This window comes from Microtus ochrogaster, chromosome 16, assembly GCF_000317375.1.
Source record: "Microtus ochrogaster isolate Prairie Vole_2 chromosome 16, MicOch1.0, whole genome shotgun sequence".
Taxonomy (NCBI): Eukaryota; Metazoa; Chordata; class Mammalia; order Rodentia; family Cricetidae; genus Microtus; species Microtus ochrogaster.
In genome coordinates, this window is record NC_022018.1 from 1920557 (window position 1) to 1938448 (window position 17892).

A 17892-nucleotide genomic window follows, 5' to 3' on the forward strand; every position below is an offset into this window, starting at 1 on the left:
CCCCCCCCATCTCCCTGCTTCACACCTACACTTGCCCTTTGCTCTCCACCATGAATAACGCAGCAGGAAGTCCTCGGACTTCCCAGCCTGTGAGCTATCTGTTCTCTCTCTTTTTAAAAAAGGGGCCTAATTTCCTTATGACTTAAAATGGAAATGTATCAGACAACAATTAAGTTGGGTTAGTAGTTAATGGGTGATGCTAAATGCTGTTTTTTCCCCCTTCTTATTTTATGCTTCTTTAATAAACAAACATGGGGAGGGGATGGGTGAAGCACTTTGGGAACTGGAACTGTAGTTGCCCAACTTACAATGAGGCTATTTTTGAAATTCTGAAAGTCTTTAAGCGTTTTTAAGTCTTTTAAAAAACTTTTTATTTATTCTTTGTGGCTTTCACATCATGCCTCCCAATCCCATTCATCTCCCCTTCCTTTCATATCTACCCTCTGCCCTTGCAATCTCCCCTGCAGAATAAAATAAAATAAAATTTAAGAGAACAGAAAAAGAAAAATCTCACCGTAGAAGCTGCAGTGTGACACAGTGAGTCACAGAGTCAGCCTTTAGTCCTTACATCTTTACTTGCAAGAGTCATTCATTGGTCTGGTTCAAAGCCTCTATTTATGCCCAGCCCCCACTAGGATTCCTCTTGGATATTCTGCTGTTTCCCTGTGTCACCGATATACTGTGACTTTGGATTGACAGGAATGGCAGGCCCTTCATGTGCTCCAGCAGATCCTAGATGGAGTGGATTGGGAGAGGCCAACTCAGCCCTGGTTCTAGGCCTGCGTGGTTACAAGGTTGGTCAGCCCGCCAGCTCTCCCTTGTTCTCACCATCAGGGTGAACTCTCCAGCATTGCCTCCAGCTAGTTCATCCTAAGCAAGGGGTGGGTCTGGTTCCCCTGTTCCCATACCTTCCTGGCCTATTCACTGTATACCACCTATGTCACCAAGGCCGGCTCTACTGTATTACCCTGGAGAGGTTCAGGGGACACTCTCCTGAGTGCTGTAGCTGGTAAGGGGCAGGGACAGCTTTCCTGTTCTCATGACCTCAGGGCCAGCTCTCCCACCAGCCACAGGCGATGAAAGGTGGCAAGGGGGGCAAGAGTTTGGGGACATGAGGGAAGGGCATCTCTCCCTCCCCCACATCACCTTATGGCAGATGAAGGGGGGGGGGGGGGGGGGGAGGCAAGAGTTTGGGGACATGAGGGAAGGGCATCTCTCCCTCCCCCACATCACCTTATGGCAGATGAAGGTCAGGATCAAATCGCCCATTTGCCAGAGGCGGCAAAGGACAAGAAAGGTAGGGCATCTTTCCCTCACCCATGCCGCCACATGAGGAGGCAGGACCAGCTCTCCCACTTTAATGCCCTCAGTGCCAGCTTACCTGTGGGTAAAGTCAGCTCTATTATGCTGCCCAGACAAAATGTAGGTCCCACTCTCCAGAGGGCTGCTGCCAGTGAGGGGCAGGACCAGTTCTCTCTGGTGTTGCAGCCAGTGAGGAGTGGGGGCAACTCTGTGCAGCCCTGTCCTCTCGGCCTTTGAGGGTGACAGGAGCCACGGACATCAACACAGACCGTGACTGCCACAGGGCCATGGACCTAGACATGGACCGAGGCAGCTTCCCAGACCACAAACATCACTATGGCCCCGGGTGGCAAGTAGGCCAATCTACCTCAGCACACTCCTCACCTCTTTAGATCTGCCTGTCTTCATGGAACGTGACCCATTCTGTCTCTGTCTCTGTCTGTCTGTCTGCCTCTCCCTCTCTCTTCTTCCTGTACTTCACCATGCATTTACTCACCATAATAATGCCTGACTGCCATGTTTTCTCCTCACCAGCCAGGGCAGGCCACCCCAGTAGGCATGTCTGTCTCTTTCTCCCTCTCAGTCTTAATTGAGGTGTCTATTTATTTTTTTATAAATGACCAAGTCCTTGTTATTCTGGTACAAAAGCAGGAAACCGATAGACGTTTGCATCATTGCGTGAAGTGATTCAAATGTTCCACAATTTGTTGTTAAAAAAGGACTGTCCTCTCTCCATCATCTGGAAATCTCACTTCCAAAGGTGTTAATTCATTTAATTAATTTCACGTGAAGGACTCTGTCATACCCAATAAAACACACTTATAAATAAATAAATAAATCTTGCCTTCCACATTTCAGATGATCCCTGACCAGCAAAGTATTTTGATTTTAATTGTTTCCATAGGAAAGGGTGCATGGAAATTTTAATGTTTTATTGTCCCCAACAATTATTTATGAACAGTGGATGTTCATATTACATTGGGGTCTTCAACAGTATTTATTTTATTTTCTGGGCTGAAGAGATGGCCCCCAGTGGTTAAGAGCATTGGCTGCTCTTCCAGAGGACTCAGGTTCAATTCCTGATGTAGGAGGGTCTTCTGTTTTGTGTTGATTTCATTGGTTAAATAAAGAAACTGCCTTGGCCTTTTGATAGGACAGAAAATTAGGTAGGCAGAGTAGACAGAACAGGATGCTGGGTAGACGGCAATGAGGCAGATGCTATGGCTCTCCAGCCCAAGACGGACATAGGCTAGAATCTTGCCAGTAAGCCACAGTCATGTGGCGATACACAGATTTATTAGAAATGGGTTAATTAAGATGTGAGAGTTATCCAAGAAGAGGCTGGAGATAATGGGCCAGGCAGTGTTTTAAATTAATACAGTTTCTGTGTAATTATTTCGGGTAAAGCTAGCCAGGCAGCAGGATGCAGCCCACTCGCCTCATCACTACAAATTCCCAGCACCCACATGGCAGTTTTCAACTGTCTGTAACTCCAGTTCTAGGGGATCTGACACTCTCACATAGACACATTTGCAGATAAAAAAAAACCAATGTACTTAAAATAAAAATTAGCAAAATATTTAAGAAATAGAGAAAGTCTTATACAATATTTAAAATATTATAAAATCAAGATTATTTTCAGGGTTCAACTTTTCATAAGAAAATAGTCTAAGGTTAAAATGTGTATGAGCAGTGAACATGCAGCAATGATATACTATAAAATCAAAAAGTTTATGTGGATACTTTCTAGTTTAAAATATATCATTTTGGTTAGAAATAGTATTCTACCAGCAGCCCAGCATAAACCAGAGTAACACAGACATTTTTCTCTGAAGATGCATTCTTCATCATTATTTATCTAAAGTTATATTTCAACCAAAAGTTTCTAGTGATATGTGACTTCTCAGAGAGTTCAAAACTCAACAGAAGCAAGTAAGGCTAACACACTAATTGATTGCTAGTCTCTAAAGTTTTTTTTTTTTTTTAAGAGGAGATGGGAAAACCATGGAGGAAAGCTTTAGTCGGGGAGGAAGGGATCAAGTCAATATAGAAGGAGACAGAGAAAGGAGGGACAAGAAAAAACAAAGCTATTTGATAAAGTCTCAAGGAATCATATTATTTTATAGTTATCTAAAGTTATATAATACAAACAAGTATTATACACCTTAAATGAAATTATGCCACTTGGGCTGACAATACTCCCTCAAGAGCCATAGACTATCTAACCAAGCCCCTAGATTTAAGCATGAGAAGTCTCTGTTGAGTTGTTGGTGAGGCTTCACCAAAAAACTCCTGAAGCAATGTACGCTATTGTTGTTGCCTTTGGTTGCCTCCCTGTTGTTGAATGTAAGCCCCTCTTGCTGAAGACATTGTACACTTCAAAATCAGATTCTAAAGATCTGAGCTGGATCTAACCTGAAAGCCTCCTTCCTTCCATTCAGTTTCCATAGTACAAGAAGGTGCTGTGCAAGATGCCAAGGGTGGGAAGAAACCAATGGCCCCATCCAGCTGTGATGCCTATGGACCACAGCAAGGACCAGCATGCCAAGGCTACCCATGGTTAGAAAGGTCATGGGTCTCAGGGGGGAAACTCCTCACGACTCACAGAAAAGTGTGTCTCTCACCCCACAGCACAGAAGCTTCTCTTTCCAGCAAACAGAGACGTTTACATTAAACCAAATCAGGTCGTAATGCAGAGATCAACTGATCATGGGGGCAAGGCACAGTTCCCAACAAATCAACTGCAGCACAACTCCTGCACCAACGGATCATGGGACATTTCCAAAGAAATCATAGAAAGATTGTAAGGACCAGAGGACAGAGAAATCAGCTGTGAGATCGTGCCTCCTAGGAAAGGAAGGGAAGTTCCACTCATGACAGTTCAATAACGTGACTACTGAAACAAGACCTGAACTGTAGTAGGTTGTTTTTACTCTTTTACTTGTTGGTTCTTTGAGGGGGTTCCACCACCCAGCTCCCAAATAAATACACATGGAGACCTATTATTTCTTATGAATGCTCTGTCTTAGCTTGGCTTGTTTCTAGCCAGCTTTTCTTGACTAATTATCCTGTCTATCTTTTGCCTCTGGGCTTTTACCTTTTCCTATTTCCATATATCTTTTCTTTACTTCTTACTCTGTAGATTGCTATGAAGCTGGGTAGCCGGGTGGCTGGGTGGCAGGCCCCTGGTGTCCTCCTTCTCTTGCTTCTCTATCTTCTCTCAGATTTCTCCTATATTTATTCTCTCTGCCTGGCATCCCCACCTTTCTCCTGCCTTGCTATTGGCCGTTCACCTCTTTATTAGACCAATCAGGTGTTTTTGATGGGCTAAGTAACACAGCTTCACAGGGTTAAACAAATGCAGCATAAAAGAATACAACACATCGTTGCATCATTCGACAAACGTTCCACACCATAAACAAATAGGACACATCTTAAAATAATATCCTACAACACCGAACAATGACAACAGCAAACATGCAAACTCAAAAGGAGAAAATTTCATGAGCTCCCACTACACTCCAAGACAAAACTACAAGCAACTAATGACTGCCGAGAGGGACAATTAATCTCTCCCAGGGATAAGCACCCTAATTAGTTATCCAATACAGGGTGGTCAGCCCTGAAATTAGATACATATCAGCACTAAACAGACTTAGCAGTTTGTATATACACACATACGTACACATATATAATGTATATGAGGACATCAATTTGAGACTGTGGTTAAATGGAACAGAAAGGGCAAAGTGACGTATAAATTCCACGAGTGTGTGTGTGTGTGTGTGTGTGTGTGTGTGTGTGTGTGTGTTTCCCCATAAGAAATTATTATAGAGATGAGGTGTTTTCATGAGTGTGTGGGTACAGGTGTGTGTATTTATACATGTGTGTGCATGTGTGTAAAGGTTTAAAGTAGACCTCAGTACCTTTCTCCTTTCTTCTTCACTTTGTTTATAGAGATGGGGTCTCCAGCTGACTTCAGGTTCTAACTAGTCTAGCTAGCCTGCTTTCTCCAAGGACCCTCTGTTTCTGCCCCCTGAATAATGGATTACAGGCAGCTGCCACCTTTGCCTGGAGTTTACATAGCTTCTGGGGCTCTCCAGTCCTCATGCTCCCATGTCAGTGTTTTACCCACAGGACCATCTCCCCAGTCTCCTAGGTATGAGTCTGAACTTCCAGGGATTGATTCAGCCTCTCCAGCAGCTATGAAGTTATTATATTCACATGCAAACTAGAAACCTGGTTTTCTTGTCAACCATATTTTGCCATGTAACTCTCATCACATCTCTGTCTTGTATCATTGAGTGGTAAAGATTTAAGTCCATTATGAAGATGAAGCAACGGGACAAATTCCAGCATGCTGCTGTCGTAGATCAGAGAAGAGATACAGTGATGAGAGAGGTGAACTTGGTAAAGACTACACAGTATCACTGTCTGCTGCATGAAGAGAATTCCTCAAACAAGAGCAGTACTTTGGCATCCCCCAAAGAATCATGAGTATTGAGTGAATTCTCAAGTCAAAAACACAAAAATATGTCCATAAGATTAATGTGCAAATAATAATACTATGTTTATAAGTAGGAACATATTTCATTCTCTCAACATAAAAAAGCACAAAAGGCATTATCAGGGTGGCAGAGACTGCTTGGTCAGTAAAGCCCTTGTTGCACGACTTGTGGATCTGAGTCTCTGGCAGCTATGCATAAAAGCCAGGCACAGCAGCTTATGTGTTTAATCACAGTGCTTAGTTGGAAATAGGAGGGGATCTCTGGCTTCTGGCCATTCAGATGAGTCAAATCAGTGAGCTCCCTGTTCAGCGAGACACCCTATCTCAAAAGCTAAGGTAGAAAGCAGTTGAGGAAGATGTCTGATGTTAATTTCTGGCCTCCATGTGCAGTTCATGCCTGTATGCCTTCACACATCTGTATGCACACACACACGTGTGTGTGTACGTGCAAACACCCATACAAATGTACATTAAAAAAGATACCATAATAGCAAGTTTGGTAATTATGTATTGTATTCCAAAAATGTATAATCTCAATATAGATAGATAGATAGATAGATAGATAGATAGATAGATAGATAGATAGATAATCTCAAAAAGGAATATACAAAATCCTACATCTTCCACAAGCTATCATGGGAAGGAGTCACCTGTGCCCCAACTAAGGGTCCAGAAACCAGTGAAAGACTTCAATCATTTGTAAAATTAATGATCTGACCTCAATTTCATGGAATTTTATAGCTCAAAAAATTATATGTTAAAGAATTATGGTGTACTTTACAATGACAACTAACTAGCAAGGTAAGATAACACAATTACCTTACAACTACTGCAGAGGAAGAGGTTGTGCCCTACAAAATTATCTTCAGAAAAAATTATAGTCATGGAGATGAATGTTCCCAAGAATTACTGACAGAGTATCTGGAGCCTGTACAAATCATTCACGGTGCTTGGTGAAAAACATTTTGTTTTTTTTAAGAAATGTAAAAGTACAGCAAAGGCAGACTTCAGTGTCTTGGCAGGCCAACATCCTAAGAGTGTAACAATTAGCACACTTCAGAACAGCCATCTCGGTTGTTTGAATCAAAACTATTCCCAAAGGCTTCTATATCTAGGACCTGATTGTCAGCCCATGGACTTTTGAGACATGACTGGATCATGAGGGGATTAAGGCATCATAAAATGGACAGGTAGAAGAGTAGAGCCAAGCTGACTGCGTACTGAACCCTCCGAATCGTGAGCTGAGAAGTCGTTCCTCTTTTATGTTGTTTTCCTCAGCTATTTTGCCAACAACAGAAGGCTAACCGTGCCCATGTTGAAAGCAGCACAGTCAGTCAGTGCAGTCGGCCCTGCCTATCTGTGGGTTTCTAGGAGTCCCACCAACCACAAAGAGAAACTATCTGTGGGAGAGCTGGGGATGGGGGCTCACTTGGGGATGAATAAAAACACTTGCTACATTGAGTAAGAACCTGAGCCTGAGTCTCTAGAGCTCCCACAAAATCCAGATACAGAGCATGCGCATCTGCAATCCTAGCACTCCTTTGGGGAGATGAGAGCTAGGGACAGAATCCCCAGCAGCTTACAGGTCAGCCTCACATGTATAGTAGAAAAACAGCAAGAACGACACTCTCAAATAAGGTGAAAAGTGAAGACTTACACTCAAGACTGTCTTCTGCCTTCCATGTGTATAATGCATCAAGTGTACTTACATACACATACACACACACACACGCACACACACACACACACACACACACACACACACCATGGAGGGGTGAGGAAGGATGGGCCTATATTAAATGTCAGGGATTTTTCTTGTCAATATTCTCTAGGCAACTCAGTGTAACAACTGCACACAGCATCTGCACTGCATTGCACACTCTCGAGTCATGGTGGGGTGGTTTACCTATGCAGAAGCCGGGCATACACTGTGCACAAACATTACACTTCTGTATAAGCAACTTGAGCATCTGGATGATGATATTCACTAGGTTTCTAGGAACGCATTTCCCTTGGACACCAAGGGACAATTATAATGAAGTTTCCATAAAGTTCGTACTTTCGACTCCAACAGTCTCTATGGACAGATGGTCACAGAGATCCCATTTCTTCATGAACTCTCTCTCTACATCCACCCACCTGACAAAGGAAAAAACAGCAGAACATTCTTCCCTAAAGCTCCTCTGGCACTCCTGCCATGGGTGAACAAACCCAGAGAGAGAAGCCAGGAGGGAGGGCAGCCCAAGCTCTAAAGCCTGTCTGGGCCAGCTTCCTGGGACAGATGATCCGAAGCTTTTGCAAAACAAGACCGCTTAATATAGAGACACAGAGGTCTAAGGACGGACATGAAAGAAGATGTCTGACTCGAGGGCATGGTGATAGCCACATCCAAACTGGAATAAGCAAGAGATAACTATGGGAGGAAGGTAAAACTGAGTAGAGAACAAGAAGACAAGGAGGCAAAAGGTAAGACCCCAAGCCTTCTTTTAAAAGATTTCAGAAGCCAGACACAAGGACACTTTAAAACATGCTGAATTTTAAAAACATTTGTATCTTTGCTACTCATAGCAAAGAAGCAAAGACACAGAAGTGAAAAAGCTTTGCTGTTCTTGAAAGTGAAATTGAGCAGCCTTCATCTGTCTGTGAGGTAGGGCAGGGTGATGTTTAGTGACAGGCTCCTGCCTCCGCCTTCTAGTTCACTCTTGTCTTGAGTGTTCTACAGCCTGCAGTTATGATGCCAGTTTGAACATATACAATAAAATGTCAAAGCAAACAGTATTACAATTTTCAGGATACAACAATAGAGGGTAGACGGTTAGCGATCTTTTTCTCCTCTCCCAAACCGTTTCCGTTCTCGAGAAGACGCACAAGTCTACCCAAAATGACAACCCCAATGATGGGTGGCAACTCTCAGCTGCTTCGGAGATGCATTTCCTTCGGGGAGAACACATGCTAGTCTATTCATGAGCTGTGGGGATGAGGCACACGAGGGAAGTGCCAGCAGGAGGCGTAAATTTCACCTGTGAAACAGAGCGAGTCCAGAGAAAAATGCTAGAGAGGCTGAGATACATTTCCCACCCACTGTCGGCCTTGCTTTCCTGCCCAAACCAGAAAGTCGGGTCACTTCTCCCACGCAAGGAGGGATATGCTTCCTGCAGTAGGAAAAGGGCTGTTTGAGGGCTAACCAGAGCACTAACCAGAGCAAACGGTCACTCCTTGCTCTCTTTCTATATCCCCTTGAGAGCATGCCACAATTATAACATATTATGTTATATATTAATTATATTAATGTTATAATGTTGTTATTATATATTACATTATTTATACAACAATAAAGTCAGGGGAAGAATTAGAGAGGAAAACCACCAGTTATTATACCTCGCATGTGAGGGTGCTGTCAGATACACACAGAACTGGATGAGTTAAGTCCAATCAGGATTTAAGTGATATTTATCGTGCACCATTCCTGGCAGCAGCAGGCATCTGGGATCATGCAGGAATACATGCATGTGACAGGCCTTAGAGCCAAAACATAACTATAAAATGCAGTGTTGGGCTCTAGAATTTACAAGCTCATAATTAGCAAATTATTTCATTGTATTTTTCAAATTCACACTTTTAAAATTTAGAATTCTGGGCTGGAGAGATGGCTCAGAGGTTAAGAGCATTGCCTGTTCTTCCAAAGGTCCTGAGTTCAATTCCCAGCAACCACATGGTGGCTCACAACCATCTATAGTGAGATCTGGTGCCCTCTTCTGGCGTGTACATGTTAGCAGAACATTGTATGCATAATAAATAAGTCTTTAAAAAAAAACAAAAAAATAAATAAATAAAATTTAGAATTCTATTGGAAAGGTTTGTGGCTCTAACTTGCATTGGTATATGCTATAAGAAGAGGGTTCTTGATTAAGAGCAAGAGGCCCTAATCTCTCTGGTCTGGTGACAGAATGACAGGGAAAGGCTTCCTCCTTTGGGGACACATAAACTAAAAACAAACAATTAAAAGTTACTGCAAAATCCTAAAACTACATTGTAGGGACAGACCGTTGCAACTACAAACAAATTATTAAAAAATACCACAAAATCCTAACACTACATTGTAGGGACAGGCAGATGATTTTAAACTGCTGGGAAAGTCAAACTTTTGAAAACTATTTCCTGTGAGAAACAGAAGGAACATTTAGAAAGCCGGTGTTTCACATTCTCAATAAATCCAAATACACACAAAAGTAAGGGTTACGCGGGGGAGCTCAGCCTATAAAGCATTGCAAGAGCCTGGTCTTCAGCACACACTGGGCTGGGTAGGGCAGTGTGTGCCTGAAATGACAGTGAGAAAGCAGAGGCGGGAAGACTCTCTGAGCTCACTGGGCAGCCAGCCTAGCTGAATCAGTGAACTCCAGCTTTAGCCAGAGACCCTGCCTCAAAAACTCAGATGGGGAGTGACTGAGGGAGACACCACACACCAACCTCTGGATCCCACACACTTGCACACACATATGCAAACACAAACACAAATGAACACACACACATAAATAATATTTTAAGAAAAAAGAAGAAGACAAGCTTTCTGTGACAAAAATGGTGGTTATGATACAGCCCAAAGGGAAAAGTTAATAAAAAACAAAAATGTAATCCATTTACTAATTTAGATGGGACAAAAATGAGAGTTGGTGTTATGGATTAATAATTCAGGAGCACTGAGAACACGTATGAGACCCATCCCTGGAGGCATGGCAAAGGGCAAAGAAAGCAGAAATGGGAAGGAGATGTCAAGGGATCTACACGGAGCAGAAACCAATGGCAGATAGAGGAGGCAGAAAAAGACGAGCTGCACCACACCGCACCACACTGCACCATACCGCACCACACCGCACCACACCGCACCACACTGCACCTCACTGCACCACACTGCACCACACCACACTTCACCGCACTGCACCACGCTGTACCACGCTGCACCGCACCACACTGCACCACACCACACTGCACCGCACTGCACCACGCTGTGCCACACCACACTGCACCGCACTGCGCCGCACTGCACCACACTGCACCACACCACACCACACCGCACCACACTGCACCGCACTGTACGGCACCGCACCACACCACACTGCACCACACTGCACCGCAATGCACCGCACTGTACCGCACTGTACTGCACCTCACTGTACCGCACCGTACTGCACCGCACCACACTGCACCGCACAGCTCAAGCACACAGGGGAATGCTTGAAACAATCACACACAGAATTGCAAGGGTTTTTCCTCCCTAATTTTAAATTAGTTAACCCGATGCCTAAGGAGACAGACAACATTAATCTAAAGAAAAAACTACAGTGTAAACATATCACTATGAAAGATTTGGGGTTTTGGTTTTTTATTTGTTTGTTTGCTTGCTTTGTTTTGTTGTGCCTTTGGTGTTTGAACCAGTCTCTTGTAGCCCAGGCTGGACTTTAACAGGATCCTCCTGTCTCCCTTCCCAAGTGCTTGATTACAGGTGCGATACCACATCTGGCTTGTGAGTTTGGGTTTGTTTGTTTGCTCATATGTCTGTATGGTGGGTGTGTTTCTGTGTGAGTAGGGGACCGGAGTGTGTGTACATGCAAGCGAAGGCCTGAAGTTGAAATCCAGAACCTTCCTCAAGAACTTTACTCCTCATTCATTAAAGAAGGGCTTCTCAATTGAGACCAAAGCTCACCAATTCAGCTAGACTGTCCAGTCAGCTTGACCTGGGAATTCCCTGGCTCTCCCTTCTGAAAACTGCAATCGAGGCAGCCAGCCACATGCCCATCTGGCATGTGAGGTCTGGAGACCCAGACTCTGATCCTCGTGCTTACACAACAGGCAGCCTGTAGGGTTTCTTGTCAGGATCGCCCAGCTCTCTCAGAGCTATAAAAGTCAGAAAATATTAAACAATGTCTACAAACCTTTAGAAAAGGTTCTTTTTTTGGTTTTAAAAGAAAAAGTGGCAAGAGCGCTTGCCGAGCATTCACACAGCCTTAAATTCCAAAACAATAACCAACTATAGGGGGGGGGGGGAGAAAGAAATGAAGTGAAATTGCTATCCAGGAACTGAGTACTGGGTTTCGGGGAGATCGACTGGTACACCCCATGACTAAAGGTGTTGGAAGGCTTGGCCAGCTGACCAAGAAAGAAATAAAAACAAAGAAGAAAAAGGGAAAGCATTATTTAAGATAACACAATTCAGGCATTTACAAGGCAATCTAAATGAGGCTTCTAGATTTTTAAACAATAAGTGGATTTAAATTAGAAAATAATTTTCAAAGAAGAAAGCATTTATGTAAATAACAGCAATACTAAAAATCCCATGTCTTATTCTAAAATAAACTCTAATAGGTCAGTTTAAGTACCCTCCAATAAAGCCATTTAAAACTAGAGCTACAGACTTTAGTGTCGAAGAGAAGGGAAAGATGAGGGACATGGCAACAGGAAGAATGAAAACATCTGCAGAATGAAGTAACAGCAATCACAATTACATGGTAATAAAAGCTAGGAGTCAGATTATTTATAGAGCATAAATCTTATCATGCGATATGCATCAACTTCTCACAAAAAGAAAGAAAAACAATAACAATGGAAATATAGTTGATGTTAAATGGTCAATTTAGAAAAGAAAATACATAAGTGTTAGAAATCTGGCACAATGAGCAAACAAATACAGATTAAAGCATCAATTTTGCTTCTTAAGGATGAATTTTTAAAAATGGGGGAAAGGTCCAAACTACTTCAAAGTTAGGGTCAGCTGTCCCTCTTGCACACTGCTAGAATTAGGAGCGCCATTACAAAAGATTGGCAGGTAAATCACAGCGGCGTTTCAGATGCTCTGCAATGAGGACCTCTGCTTCTAGGATGTTGGCCAAATAATCAGAGGCCTAAACACACTCAAGGTACATGCCAAAATCAAAGATGATAAATAACCCACATGGCAAAAGGACAAAACAAGTACATTAAAGAAACATCTCTACAGTTACTACTGGGCCTCAAAAAGTAGGGAAAAAGTAATTATATCCTCAATATGCTATATCTGCATAATATATATGTTGTGGAAGAAAAATAATTGTATCATGATGGTTCCAATGTGTTTAATGTTGTCACACTATACCAAACACACACACGCACGCACACACACATACAGCAAAATTGCTAGACATATTCATGTAAACACATTGGGAAGGAAACAAAATATGTAGTAGCTATCTTTTGGGTGTTGAAATGACTGGAAATTTTTCTTTTCTGTGTATTCATTTAAAACATGTAATAAGACTTCTCAGAAATACCCCTGAGGGTCATGTGACAGAAAAAAAGAAATGAAATTTATGCCCTGGCAATGAATGCATGGGCAGCCCGTTTATGGCGGTTCTGCTGAACTTGCCCATATTGGGTTTTATGGTATAAGTTGATGAGGACAACTGACCAAATCTCGTTCTCCATGTGACTAGGGTAATAACATAATTATGTCTTATGAACTCTGCCTCCTTCTGGTTCTCAAACTGGCACAAGCCAAGCATAAGGCAAGGTCACAATAACCAAAAGAGAAAGGTCACTAGAGTGAACAGCAGGGTAGAGACGAAGTCCCAGCACCCATTACCCAGATACTTCGGGTGGACCAAGACAGACACCAATAAACCAGAAAGCCCAAGGAAGCCACAGGACCCCAGTTGATCGCCACTGATGTTGAAGCCCCAGTGAAGGCTGCTACAAATGGGTACCAAACCACACTGAGCATCTGATAGTTCCCGTGAAGGATTCTGGGAACCCCAGTTCAGCTGTCACAGAGGTCTGAGTTAACCATTCACTTTCTCATTTCTAATAACTGACTATTTAGGAAATCACTTATTGATACTGCAGCAGAAGTTTACTAGATTTCTCTTATAAAGATGAAATTAATATGATTTAAGAAAACATTAATTTTTAATAAAAAACTCATCTTAAAAAATTTTAAATTAATACTACAAAGAACTAGGAGATAACAGAAATGTTTTAAATGTTATTGCAAGCGAATGCTCTTATCCTCAACTGAGAATCTATTTAAGATTTGCTTGACTAGTTTTAATTATGTGGTGTGGGGCAGAGGGATCTGTACATGGGTCTGTGCTTGAGAGTGCTGGAGCTCACAGAAGCACCAGATCTCCCAGAAGCTGAAGTTAGAGGTGGCTGTGGGACACCCAAAATGGGTGCTGAGAACCCAACTGGGTCCTCTGCAAAAGCAGTACATGCTCTTAACCACTGAGCCACCCTTCGAGTCCCTAGAACATATGCATTTATAATATGCACAATATATAATAGATAATTATTATATATAAAGTCTAAATACTATGTATTAAAACTCAAGAGATGAGTCTTTGGCTAAGAATATAGCTCAGTGGCTCAACCGAATATGCATGAAACTGTGAAATTAATTCATAAAATTATAAGTAAAAATATTTTTTAAAGTAAGCCTAAAGCTGCATTCAAAGGAAAATTCATAGTATTAAATATTTTGTTTGTAAGGGGAAAGGGAAAAGCACATAACAACTCAAGCCTGCACTTCAAGAAACTGGAAAAGAGGGATAACAATTTTAAACATAAAGAAAATAGAGCATAAAGATGTTCAAGTAGAAACAAGTCTAGAAGCTCGTTGTATGACCCCAAAAGCCAAGGACAGGCCTTCACAAAGTTTATGTGAGAAAGAAAGAATTCATTGTTATATTTTGAAATTTTTTAGTATATTTTCTCTTCTGTCTTTAATGCCTAGCCTTCTCCTCATCAATTGGAAATATCCTGTGGGGACATGGAGAACCTGAGGAGTTTTTACTGAAGGGAGCCAGACAACAGATCTTGCCGCAGTTTCCAGAGAATTGTCCAGGTGGCCCTCATTCACCTCTTTCGACACGAAGACCTCACTGGAAAGACATTTCCCAGCCCCTCCCTCTGCTTCCCATAACTTGCCATTAAAGCTTATGGTTTATCAGGGCTGGATTTGTATTGGGGAAAAAAGGGCGGGCATGGGATCTGGACTAATGAGAGAGGGTTGGACTACGGTTACAATACCAAGGTAAGTTCAAGGTAACAATGACAGAAGAGGGTTGCCACCTCCCCCAGTTTTGGCTATGGTGCTAGCTCACTGGAACTGAGTGACAGAAGTCAAGGTTCCAATGACAGACTAGGATACAGCTAAAAGAAAATCTTCAACAGATTCTGGAGAAACAGCATCAGGAGGCTCTCCGGCTGCTGAGCCTCCAGCAAGGGGAATGCCAAAAGAGAAAGAAGGGGCCCCAAGCTGTTATTATATAACTGTCACTGACAGCAAGAAGGACACCAAGTAGTAGAAAAGGGACTGGGTGATTAATCATCAAACAGAAAAAGGACATTACTTTGGATGTAGAGGAGTTAAGGCATATCACGTTCCTGAACTCCAGCCTCTATTGCCCCTGCCCTGTCTCTAGATATCATCTTATAGTGACCAGCAATGATAAAAATCACTGCGACAGGGTCTAGCAAGCCCGAGCATGGCAAACACGGCTCTGCAAGGCCTTGCCCTTCCCCTCTTTCCTCTTGTTCAAAACCATTAGGTTACATTTTTACAGCTAGTCACAAAGGTCGACTCCCTTATGTGGCTACTTACTTCTCCTGAGGCTGACTACCAAGGTCCAGTTATCAAAATACTGAAGTCCAGCAATCAAAAGCCCCCATTTGGATGCCCTTATTAACCCATCCCATCAAAATTAAATACCTCATCCTAGCATGGGGTTTTTGTTTTCAACTTTATAAACCATCATTTTCCTAAGGGCCATGGCTGTCTCCTCTCTATCCAGAGGCAGCCCTTTGTACCAGAGGGACAAATAGCCCTTCCCCTTCTCCCTTGTTCCTTTCCCCTTCTCCCTCTTCTTCTCTCTCCTGTCTTTGTCTCTTGTTCCCAGCCCTTTGTCTCTGTGGGGTAAATAAATCTCCTTTGTGCTAAGAACTTAGTCTTGGGGTGTCTGTGTCGATATTGGTCCTTTCATGCTGAGTGTGTATTTCAAGAGAGAACAGACACCATCACGAGATACTTAAATTGTCATGAGCAAGCATACGTGTGTACACACACACACACACACACACACACACACACACACACACACACCACTTTGCCCAGCCCAGCACCTCTAGAAAACACACACAGGAGTGAGTTTGAGGATGGGCTTTTTTTCTCCATGTGGCCTGGGTTTGACTGCACAACCACTCTATGACATAAGGAAATTAATTTGTATGTTTCAATTTCTTAATCTATAAAGTGAGGATCACCATTTCTTTTAGCATTTTGAAGGCATAGAGGAGTTAATGAATATAAAATGCTTAGGTCAGTGTCTGCTGCACAAGAAGCATTCATGGCATATTGGCTAGTCTTATTATTGCTAACATCAGTAATAAGGAAGAACCGACCAGCCACCGAGAAATGAAGAAATAGCAATTTCTCTATATAGCCAAGCAGTAGTGAATTGAAAGTTGCTTCCCCGCTCCATGAATAATAAAAATCATGAATGAGAAAGATATAAAATAGATCAAAGGACAAAGAGGCATTTTACAAACACAGCAGTCTGGCTTAAATGAAAGAATCTTAATAAAATGGACCACATTCAATAAAAATATGAATTACCTATATTAGTTCAAGAAGTATGCCAAATAAAAGAGAAGGATGCCAAAGAAATAAAAATCCATCCGTGGCCTCAGGAAAAACCAGGGACCGGACAGTTGCAGGAGCACATACATGCTTTTGAACTTTTCAAAGGGAAGACCCGGGACAAGCAGTAGCTGAATGACTTGCAGACTGAAGGCCTGCCCCACCTTAGTTCATAGGGAAAGTTTCACCTTCTATGTGAATAAAGTTGACCAAAATAGAGCTCCATAGCAGTGTTTTTCTCAAGTTTCATTACTCCAGGATTTCCTATGCCCCTAACAGACTATGGACTCAAGTCAAGTGTCTACGGCAGGCTGTAATCATTCCTCCTCACCAGAGAGTTTCTTTCAGGTACTTCCAGATCTTTCTGAGGATCAGGCCCAGAGCCTTGAGGGAAGGCATGCCCACTCAAGCAATCAGAAGATTAAGGTGGACCCAAGAGCCAAGAATACACAAGAGGACGAAGAGGAAAAGAGACAGAAAGAGAAAAGGGGACGGTATACAAAATCACCACTGTAATAGCAAAGCAGAGCAGGGCACAGCACGTTCTGCTCGTGGACTCAGAAATTGATTCAGACTTTCTAGGAAGCAACAGGAAAGAAACTTGATGTGGACCGACAAACGCACGTTCACTTTGCCCCGGTGATCTACCTTTCTGTCAGTCCTCAGGAAATTAGTCTGAAATGAAGATGAAGATTTACATACAAGGGTGGATTGAATAGGCTGTCTCCTAGCCAACAAAACAACGTGAAACTAGGGAAGCCTTTAAGTGAGTAAAGACGAAAGTTTTTAAGTCGACTACAGAATATTAATCTGGTGAATAGTAACAAACAGCATTGGGTGGGGGGGCAGGGGCAGCAAAATTGTGTCTGGGTCTATGATCCTTTAAGGCAAAGGACGAGGCACAAATTGCAAAGCACAATCTCACACGTACTTTTTACATGTAGGAAGCAGACACCATAGGAGCAAAAAATAACCAATTCCAACCTGAAAATATCTGAAATATTCATTTCTTTTATATATTTCCCCTATGCCTTTCTGCACTAAGTTGTACTATTTCTATAGCCATATATTAAAGCCAAAAATTAAAGATCCAATAATTACTGTACATAAAATATATTTGTACAATAAGGAAAAAAATTAAGTCCTCATTTGCCCTGGGCAAATACCCTCACAACACACAGGAAAACTGCATTTCTCCAAGCCTGAACCTCAACACAGATGCATTTTAAAGCACAGAAAACAGCACACCAACTAAACCCCTCAGTGAAGACAGGCAAGTGATTTCTCTGGGGTTTTCCACACACCATTATCTAACTGAATTCAGCACCCAGCTTTTAAAGTATGGCTGTTTTTTAGTGTCTTGGTTGAAAGAATCCTGACACGGAGGGATGGGTTTTCAAAGATTGACGTGCTTGGATCT

General features: G+C 42.4%; 1 protein-coding gene across 1 annotated transcript in view; it reads right to left on the bottom strand.

The window, feature by feature from the left end:
* Nucleotides 1–17892, bottom strand: part of St8sia6 (ST8 alpha-N-acetyl-neuraminide alpha-2,8-sialyltransferase 6) — a 131005-nt gene that overhangs the window by 112151 nt on the left and 962 nt on the right. The window lies entirely within an intron of this gene.